The sequence below is a fragment of the Hevea brasiliensis genome, chromosome 2 (assembly GCF_030052815.1).
Source record: "Hevea brasiliensis isolate MT/VB/25A 57/8 chromosome 2, ASM3005281v1, whole genome shotgun sequence".
Taxonomy (NCBI): domain Eukaryota; kingdom Viridiplantae; phylum Streptophyta; class Magnoliopsida; order Malpighiales; family Euphorbiaceae; genus Hevea; species Hevea brasiliensis.
In genome coordinates, this window is record NC_079494.1 from 34468606 (window position 1) to 34479462 (window position 10857).

At 34.8% G+C, this 10857-nt stretch overlaps 1 non-coding gene across 1 annotated transcript; it reads right to left on the reverse strand.

Moving 5' to 3' along the window:
* Positions 1-887: 887 nt before the first annotated feature.
* On the reverse strand, positions 888-994 carry LOC131178130 (small nucleolar RNA R71). The gene has a single exon (XR_009147263.1). It is a non-coding gene; the product is annotated as a small nucleolar RNA R71 (small nucleolar RNA).
* Between the last annotated feature and the right edge of the window lie 9863 nt (positions 995-10857).

The following is a 10857-nucleotide window of genomic DNA, read 5'->3' on the forward strand; positions in this document are numbered from 1 at the left end:
CTACCATTCTCTCTTTATGCCACCACCCTTGGCTGCCCTCTCCCCTCTTCTTCTTCATCTCTCATCAATTCAAAGAGATTAGCAAACAATCTCTTGAATTAAAAATACTAGAAATTGTTTCTAGTGTCCTGTTTACATCTGTAATCTCTCAAAAGGCAAAACTTGATTTTCTAATTCAAAGAAAAAGCTTTAGAAGCTGTTCAAGGGCTGCCATAGGTGATCTTGGTGTGGACAAGCTAGAGGGACGACATCTGGTGTCCTAAATATGCATCCCAAAGGTGCCGAGCACACTGCAGTACATCAAAAGGTTAGTGCACTAGTTCTTGATCTAATCTAGGGTTCTAATAATTAATATGATTAATTCTAAAATCTTAAATGACAAATGTAGATCCAAAAATATATTAAAAGAGTTTTAGTATGCTGTTTATCATTGAAATCAAATAGATAAAAATAAATCTTGTATGATGCAGATGACCCTAGATGAAAAATTTTGAATTTCAATGATTTAAACTTGTGTTTTCCATGCTTCTGCTCCTTCATACGGAGCTCCATTTATTCAAGGATTCTAGCCCAGCGTTATAAGACCCACAGTGGAGGCCAATAATTTTGAACTTAAACCGATATGGCTCCAGATGATTCAATAGAGTGAGTTTGGAGGTTCACCTACAGAAGATCCACACTACCACCTCCAGTGTTTTATTGCCCTATGTTATACATTCAAAATGAATGGAGTCTCTGATCAAGCTATAAGACTCAGAGCATTCCCATTCTCTCTTCGAGATAAAGTAAGGAAGTGGTTACTCTCTCAACCAGTTGGAATATTCACCACTTGGGAAGACCTCTCGTAAACTTTTCTAGCAAGGTATTTCCCACCCGTAAAGACTGCAAAATTAAGGGTTGAACTCAACACCTTTAGGCAAAAGGAAGGTGAATCACTCTATGATGCATGGGAGAGATATAAAGACTTACAGAGGGAATGTCCACACCATGGCATAGAAGATTGGCTCCTAGTTCAAAATTTCTACAATGGGTTATTGCCCTCTATAAGAAGCACAGTGATTCAGCTGCAGAAGGAGACTTGATGGAGAAAACAGTAGCACAAGCCCTTAAACTTCTAGAGAGGGTCGCTTATCACAACTATGAGTGGTCAAATGAAAGGGGAGATACAAGAAGACCAGCATGGATTCTGGCAGTTAACGCCCTAAGTATGATAAATGCTCAATTTGACCAACTCACCAAAAGGTTTGCCAGAATGCAAGCTAATGCTATAGGGATGAGCAACCAACACTGCGACAACTATGGGGGAGGGTGTATAACTTCAAAATGTAACAACTTCAATGAAACCTCTATAGAACAGCTAAACTATGTGAATAATGGAGGAAACTTCAACCAGAGGCAGCTCAACAATCCTTATTCAAACACTTACAACCCCGGATGGAGAAACCGCCTTAATTTCTCATGGTCCAACTCGCAGAATCAACCCTTGAACATCAGTAAGGGTATAGACCACCGACACCCCCAAGTTTTCAGAACAGAGGACAAAACCTGACATAGTCGCCACCACCTCCTTGACCCCAATAGCCTGAACCAAAGTTGACTATGGAATCCATGATGGAAGGCTTCCTAGCAGCCCAACAATAGTAGAATGAAATGATAAAATAGTTAGCTTCCAAAATGGACCAACTAGCCATTCACAATAAGATGCTTAAAAACCAAATTGCTTAGCAGGCAAGTTCTTTAAGCAAGGCTACTAGTAAACTGCCAAGTCAACCAGAGATGAACCCCAAAGAGCACTGTAAGGCAGTTACCTTGAGGAGTGGCAGGACGTTAGAAAAATAACAATCAGAGGAAAAATCAACTAAGAAAACCTCTGATAAATCTGATAACCAAATAGAGGAGAAGGAGGAAAAAGCCAAAAAAGGAATAGGAAGAGGAAACAAAGAAGAGAAAGAAGTTACCGGAGCCATATCAACCTCCTCTACCTTTTCCCCTAGAGATTCTAGAAGGCTAAATTGGATAAACAGTTTAGAAAGTTTTTAGAAGTTTTACAGAAACTCTACATTAACATTCCCTTCACAGAAACACTTTCTCAGATGCTATCCTATGCTAAGTTCCTTAAAGAAATTCTTTTAAAGAAGAGAAGGTTGAAAGACTATGAGACTATTACTCTTACAGTGGAATGCAATTCCATATTGCAAGATAAGCTACCACCAAAGTTCAAGGATCTAGGAAGCTTCTCCATACCTTGTTTTATAGGCAACATGAATATAGACAAAGCACTCTGTGATCTAGGTGCAAGTGTTAGTCTGATGCCTCTATCAATATGTCAAAAGATGGATGTAGGGGAGCTCAAACCCACAACAATTTCATTGTAATTGGTCGATCAGTCGGTCAAGTACCTAATTGGCATCCTAGAAAACATTTCCATCAAGGTAGGAAAATTCTTCATTCCTGTTGATTTTGTTGTCCTGGAAATGGAAGAGGATGTCCAAATTCCTATCATCTTGGGAAGGCCTTTCTTGGCAACCACCAAAGCTATTATAGATGTTAAGAATGGGCGATTAACTCTCAAGGTAAGAGATGAAAAAGTGGAATTCAACCTGTTCAGAGCAACAAAGCATAAAGTTAAACCTAATGAATGCTTAAGAGTTGATATAATCGACAACCTAGTTGAAAAGGAATTTCACAAAACACATGCTGAAAATTCTCTTGAAGCATGCATAGTGCATAGTCACACAACAGATAATGGAAAACACATAAATTGCAGCTTGTGAATGATCTTTAGAAGCTAGCCCATTGTTTGCTTATTTTATAACCCTGCAAGTGCACAGATCGCGAATAAGTAATAAAGTAGTGAGTATAGTATCATCCCATAAGAAATTTAATTAGTAAATACCAAACTACATAGTTATTTTGGCTGTTTAGGCTATCAAATATAGATGGAGAATGAGTTAAACCTAATTTGGATGTTAAAAGTAAATTTTTGAAATAAACTATTTATAAAAGCAATTCCAGAATTAAGATTTCACATTGTAACCTTACAATGGATTTAATCTTGTCTATTCATCAGATTAAGAATAGTTGCTTTGATGGAAATTAATCCTAAGATATCCTGAGTCCTCTCTCAAGGCACTAAAGGTGTATTTTAATTAACCTAAACCCTACTTTCGTGGTGATTAAATTAATTAAAACCCTTTAAGATCTATAATTAATTTTGGAACTCCACAAAGGTTATCAACCTATCTCTAGGTCAAATTTCTTAGATTTAAGATCTCGATTTTCTAATATTAATCTTCACCTTTCAGTCCTTCAATTATTATCTGCAATCTATACTAAGTGGGTACCAACACATAGCATGCATTAAGATCATAAGAAATTGAATTAAAGAACAAAACTCAAATCCAATAAATAAAACTTAATATTTATCCATAATAACAATTGCAAGTGCTACTCTCCTAACTCCAGAATAAAGGAATTACTCACTCATGGTGAGTTTAACAAACATAGAGAAAATAAAATAAAAGAACATAAAGTGTCCGCTTAGAGAAATGGAAGAAAAGAACCAAAGAGGAATGACTGCAGTCTTGATGTTTGTGGAACTTCAGCTGAGGATTTCCCTTCTGTGCTAATGTTCTACTCTTCAAAACGGCTACGGAGAATGCAAGTATGAAAAAGTGAAAAATCTTTTGAAACTCTCCAAAAAGATCTGCAAAAAGGTTGAACTCAAAAGCTCCTCTGTTGTCATTTTCTGCTACTATTTATAATAGCTGGTCTAGGGTTAGGTCTTTAGAATCCCAAAAGCATTAGGAGTCCATTTGGAGTGTGTAAACAATAGTTGAAATTCGGATCAAGAAACTGGCTGCCGCATGATACACGACCCGTGTGTCACTACACAGCCTAGTGCTGTGTAACTAACTGGAGTTCTGAAGGTTTGCTTCTCGTGATGTCACAGAAGGTTACACGGGTCGTAGGAGGTTACACAGGTCAAAGTACATGACCCATGTACTTTTGTTCTTCAGAGAATTCTTCAAACTTGGCTAGGCAGAGACTTGCACGACTCTCCATAGTTTACATGGGTCATGGTACACGGCCCGTGTACTTTGTTTCTTCCTTAGCTCTCTAGCTTTCTTCTGGCAGAAGGTTACACGGGTTTGTGGCTTTACTTACACGACCCATGTAATGTGTATCAGTAGTCTTTCTCAATCCTTTGGCCTTTCCAGGTTTTCTCCTGCACTCCTATACCTTGGGACTTCACCCAAACACCTAAAATCATGCAGAAAGTATGGAATTTAGAGCTTGGCAATGGAATTTACAGAAGTTAATGAGATTAATTGTTATGCATGAGATTACTATTCTAAATGCTATGAAATATTATACAAATGTGCTTCAAAACATCTATATAATACAAGTATATCACCCATCCCTACCCTTAGCTCAAGCTCTCTAAGTGGAAGAGCTAAAGGAGGAGCAGCCCAAAAGTAAGTCACAGGAAGACAATAAATTGGTAGAACTAAAACTTCTCCCCTCCACACTGAGGTATGCATTCTTGGACTCAAATTCTAAATATCCTATTATTATAAATGATGGCCTATCTAATGAAGAAGAGGAAAAATTATTAAGAGAGCTTAAAACCCATAGCAAGGCTATAGGGTATAAAATAGAAGACCTGAAAGGGGTTAGTCCTTCAATTTGCATGCATAGGATACCTATAGAGGAAAATAGCAAACCCACTATTGAACATCAAAGGAGACTTTACCCAAACATGAAAGAAGTAGTTAATAAGGAAATTCTGAAACTATTAGATGCAGGTATTATATACCCAATTTCTGATGGTAAATGGGTTAGTCCAATGCATATAGTGCCTAAGAAGGGTGGGGTAACTGTCATTCAAAATGCAAACAATGAATTAATCCCTACTAGGGCAATCACTGGTTGGCGCATGTGGATAGATTATAGGAAATTTAATAGTGCCACCAGAAAAGACCATTTTCCTCTCCTTTTCATAGATCAAATGTTAGAAAGCCTAGTGAAATATTCCTATTTTTGCTATCTAGATGGGTATTCAGGATTTTTCCAAATTCCTAATCACCCAGAAGACCAGGAAAAGACCACATTTACATGCCCTTATGAATCTTTTCATATAGAAGAATGTTTTTTGGTCTTTGTAACGCCCCTGCTACTTTTCAAAGATGCATGATGGCCATTTTTTTCGATTACGTTAAAAATATTATGGAAGTTTTTATGGATGATTTTTTTAGCTATAGAACTACTTTTGATGAATGCCTAGTTAATTTATCCAAAGTATTGCAAAGATGTGAAGAATCGAACTTGGTTCTAAATTGGGAAAAATGTCACTTCATGGTAAGGGAAGGTATAGTTCTTGGGCACCTGGTATCAGAAAGATGAATTAAAGTTGACAGGGTAAAAATTGAAATTATTGAAAAGATGCTACCACCAACATCGATTAAGGGAGTGCGAAGCTTTTTGGGACATGCAGGCTTCTTCAGAAGATTTATTAAAGACTTTTCCAAAATAGCTAAGCCACTGACTAATTTGTTAAGTCAAGAAGTTCCCTTTGATTTTGATGAAAATTGCCTTGTTTCTTTCAACAGGATCAAAGAAGCTTTGATTTCAGCACCAATTATGCAACCACCTGATTGGAAGCTGCCAATTGAGGTGATGTATGATGCAAGTGGCTATGCAGTCGAAGCAGTACTCAGACAAAGGAAGGATAAGAAGCTCCATGCCATTTACTATGCCAGAAAAACACTTGATGATACATAGATCAACTATGCTACCACAAAAAAGGAATTCCTAGTAGTGGTGTTTGCAATTGACAAATTCAAATCCTACTTATTTGGATCAATAGTAATTGTATACACAGACCATGCTGCCATCCGGTACCTCTTGAACAAGAAAGAAGCAAAGCCAAGGTTGATTCGATGGATCTTACTCCTACGAGAAATTAATCTTGAAGTCTAGGACAAAAAGGGATCTAAGAATATGGTAATTGACCATTCTCAAGACTGAAACTGTCACACCCTACCCCTTAGAAAGATATAACATGATCCCATAGTATATCTAATGATTTACTGTACTTCGCCTACTGGTAACCCATTAAATATACTACAAGGGATTTTAAAATAATTTTCTTAGTTTTTGAAAATGGTGAGCTTTTACAACAGGTATTAAAAACATTTACTTAAAGTTTAAAGACTAGTTAAAACTTTTGTACATTTTTATTTTACGTAAATTTTGAAAAATTTTCGACATAGTGCTGCCTATATTTGGGAAAAACGGTTCTTCAAGACCTGTGAAAAACACTTCCAAGTAGTTCATTTCAACCCAATTACAACCACCAAAACTTTCAATCAATACAAATCAACCCAATCTAGATTCAATGTTCAAAAAGTTTTCAAAATAATTTGATAAACTCATAAACATTGCATTAAATTAACTTTACATCCACAATTCTTAATTTACAAAGGAAAATAAAAAATAATGTTATTACCAACTTTAATGTACAACTGCTCAATTTTACTTTAACACGTATGACACGAAACTATTTACATCAAAAAAAACTACAAGGGTATAACTAAATACCCATACAAAAGCCTCCGTGAAGTCCCAACAACCAGTAGTTCACTATACTGCTTTTTCCTTATCTCTATCTGTGACGGTAAAAAAAGCTATCACTGATTATAAAAATACTCAGTGGTGCACAATAAAATATAAAATATTTGTCATTAATTCATAGTTCAAATATTTTACAATCATATTTCACAATTTTTTTCAAATCACATTTATAACAAATCACAATTTAAATATTTCACAATTTTCAAAGCTTAATATAACACCAATTTGATCAAACAATTTCATAATCATAGTGTTGCCAATCAATAACACAACTTAGGCCATGACAAAAAATTTCCAAACATGTCATGTTGTACACCACGACAAGGCAAACTCACCCCACTAATCAAAATCAATGAGGGAGGTGGCTAGCTAGCTAATGAGTACTCATCCAAACTCAACTCAGACTGGCAAGCCAGAGAGGAAGGAATATAGTCAAACTCACCCCATAAATGGAGGAGGAACATAGTGATATTGCCATGCCAAGTGTGAATAAAAAACAATTTAAATCAAGTTATTCAAACATTTCATACAATTCACAAATCATATTTCATTCCAAACTTTTCATTTACAAAGTAGGCAACACACTATTTTTCAAATAAGATTTTCAAAGCCATAACAATCAAAATTATTCACAACATTTATTTCAAGAATTGTCAAGTAGAAACAAAGAATTTTAAGTTTGTTATGCACAAATCTTATGTGAGTCGCCTTTAGGCCTTGACTCAGTTTGCCCTACCCTTTTCTAGGTCTTTTTCAGCTGAAACACGCAATTTATAGTGTTTCAGTATCTTATCTCACAATAAATCTAATAATTAATTTATATATAATTAATTCTAACCTCAATATACTTAAACTAATGTTCTTGAAAATTTTCATTTCGGAGATACTATTCATAACACTATTCAAGTCAATTTATTGACTTTCTTATGCTTAATAGGTATAAGAATTTTAATTTCACCCACATACCACATTTTGGTTACCGAAATTATTGGTTTTGGTTATTTTCTCAAACTTTAAGTTTCTTAGGTGAAACTTCTAAAACTTCAGATTTGGTACCTTATTTTGCACTATTCCATTGGTCAAGTTGTTGTGGTAATTTGGCTAAGTTTTCTTCATAGAAGTTGTTCCTTATTGTCTTAACTTTATTTCTCTTTTTAAATCACTCCATTTGGAGTTTTGTAGCCCTAGTTATGGCCATTTGGACATGGCTGGCCGGATTTGGTGTTACTCAGAATTCTGGGCAATTACTGGATAATGGCAGTTTTTGTGGGTTGACTGCAGGTGAATTTTTGGACAAGTTATTGTCAAAATTTGGATTTGTTTTCTTCATGAAAGTTGTAGGACAGTGTCTCAGCTTTATATCGGCATAAAATTCAGGTCATTTGGACCTTCCTAGGCCAAGTTATGGTCATTTACGTAACTACTATTCATTTGGTCATTTTGTACATAATAGTGTGCCCAATTCTGGATTTGGTCTATCTATTCACTAAGTTATGGTCACTTTTTGGGCATAATTCCTGAATGAAAAATGTGCCATTTTGTGTCTAGTTTTATTCCCAATTGGCCTTACACCAATTGGGTTGGTAAATTTTTAGTTTTGATCGCTGAAAGGGACCTAGGTCAAGCTGCCTGTAGATTGACCTTCACCAATCCAAATTGGAACTTGGTTCCAACAATTCATACACACCACAAATGGTGACAATTGACTATTACTCAACTCAAGTAAGGTCAACTACATCAATTGACTAATTCTCAACTTTTTCTCCAAATTTTCACAAGCTCCAAACCCTAGTTACATACATTTCAACTCTAATGCAAATTTAAAGTGTATATTCATGATTTATACACCTAATTCACTTCAAATAACCATTCAAAACAATCAAACTAATTCATATCAAACCCTAACCCTAGCTAGTTGAAATTCCTATTTGGTCCCTCAATAATTATTTTCTTTCAATTTTAAGCTAATTTCTAAGTTACTTACACTAAAAACATAAGTATTAAACAATAAATTCTCAATTTAAACCACTAAACTTAACTTTGAACTTCAATTCTTCAATTTCTTCCTTTTTTTCTTTTCTTTCCTTCCTCTAAAGCTTTCTCAAGTTGAACTAACAAGTTTTTATGAACTAGTTTGGGGTCAAAGTAGGGTTAGGCGATTGTTTTAAAGCTTGGATTCAAGCTTCATGGTGCAATAATGGTGGCTAGTGAAAGAGGTGGCGCGGCAAAGCAGAAGAAGAAGACTAAAAATAGTTTTTCTTTTCCTTTTTAGGTATTTTTAAGTCTTTTAAATGGCTTTTGACTTGGTCAGTATTGATGGGAAAATTAAAATTAGTTTTGACATCATGATGATGTCATCCAAGTGATATAAATAAACTTTGTCAATTTTCTTTTTCTTTCGTATTTATTTTTCTATTAGTTCTTTAATTTAATTCTTGATCCGAAAGTTTTCTTTTCCCCGATTTTATTAGACAGTTAGGTCAAGTTTTAGCTCTAGGGGTGAATTGACCAAATTGCCCCTCGCTGGTTCAATTCGGTTTGTAAGTTATTCGATATTTCTTTCAGATCCCTGACCTAATTATTTGACTTGCTTAACAATTCTTTTTCATGATTTTCTCTTTTCCACCGTGTTCGCAATAGTCCTAAGGACTGCAGTGTCATATTTTATGGTTTGAAATTTGAGTTTAGACTGACCTCGCAGTCATTCCTGAAAAGGTCACCCATCATTGTGACTCCCGGCTCATTTAACTTTTTATACTTTATTTTTCTTCTATAAACTTAGCTATTTGGCAATTACTAATTATTTGTGTTCAAGGCTTATCTAGGTGTCTTAGGTGTGGCTCTAATTCTCTTACTTGTCTGGACTTACACCGGTCACTGAAACAGTATAATTTACCAGGCTATGCAAATAGGGGTGTTACAATTCTTCTCCCCTTAAATGAAATTTTGTCCTCGAAATTCTGCCCACTATTTGTCCTCAATTAGTCATATGTGTTATTTTCTCATATTTTTCTCACATTTCCATGTAGCCTCATCGTCGGAATAATGGTCCGTAACACTTTAACCAATAATATTTACATATCGATTGCTCACCTTGTGTGCCAAGTTTCTAATGAGCTTCTGTCATAAGTTAGATTCAAATTCATTTCAATTTTAGAGGTAAGCAAATTTGTGTGCTAGTGGATCCACTTTTTCTAGGACCTCGTGTGATCCTAGTTAATGAGAACTTAGTCTTTCTCCTTTTTACATAATCTTATAATCTTCATTTCTTTAAGTCTGTGTAAGACTTCTAACAATCTCATGTAACATTTAATTTGTTTGTACAATCATAATCTTTTCTTACTGTTGCTTTAGCAATTATTTTCCTTTGAAATCTCTCTCTCTTTTTTTTTTTTTTCATTCCATAACTTAACTTTAATTATTTTATTCCTCAATCTTATCTTCTTCCTTAACTCGACTGTCGAGTCATGATTTAGCACCTCTTATCATCCCTAATAAATTCGCTATACTTCAATATTACTTTAATTTGGCCCTCTAACCATTCTAGTCAATACTTCAACTAATATTCATAACGTTTCTTTATTACATTTGCACCAACTATTCAAATTTTTACTTCCACAACTCTTTTATCTATCGATATTATATAGCTTATTTTGCACTGATGTGTAGTCATTACTTCCTTTTGTACTGTACTATAACCTTTCGATATTCTAACTTTAGAGTTTTGAATCCCGATTAGGACTTTCAAACTCGTTTCCAATAAGAAAACTTTATCTTATCATAACCATACCAAAACAGATGCCGTTTGCAATTATTCTTATCCTTGTGTACTATAGGGTAGTACGTAGCTCTACACAATAAATCCCAAATCAGTACTGTAATTTGCAGCTTACAGCACAAACATCAAGAATATTGTATAGTTACTACGATACATCCCAATAGATCAAACTTCCCTATATCTTATTTCTTTCAAATCCACTAATATCTTAAGCTTATTTTGATTATGGTACCCACTAACATAGTAATACCCTTAACCGCATCTAAGGTAGCTATATTATTATAACTTACTTTTGATCCTCTTGCCTTACCTAATTAGGCTTATTAATTAACTTTATAATTTATCGTAGTCTAGGAGATATCTCTCACTAGAAACTTTTTCAAAATTAATTCCAATCACACTTATAATTGTAATTCTCATCCTAAAAGACTAATCACTAACAC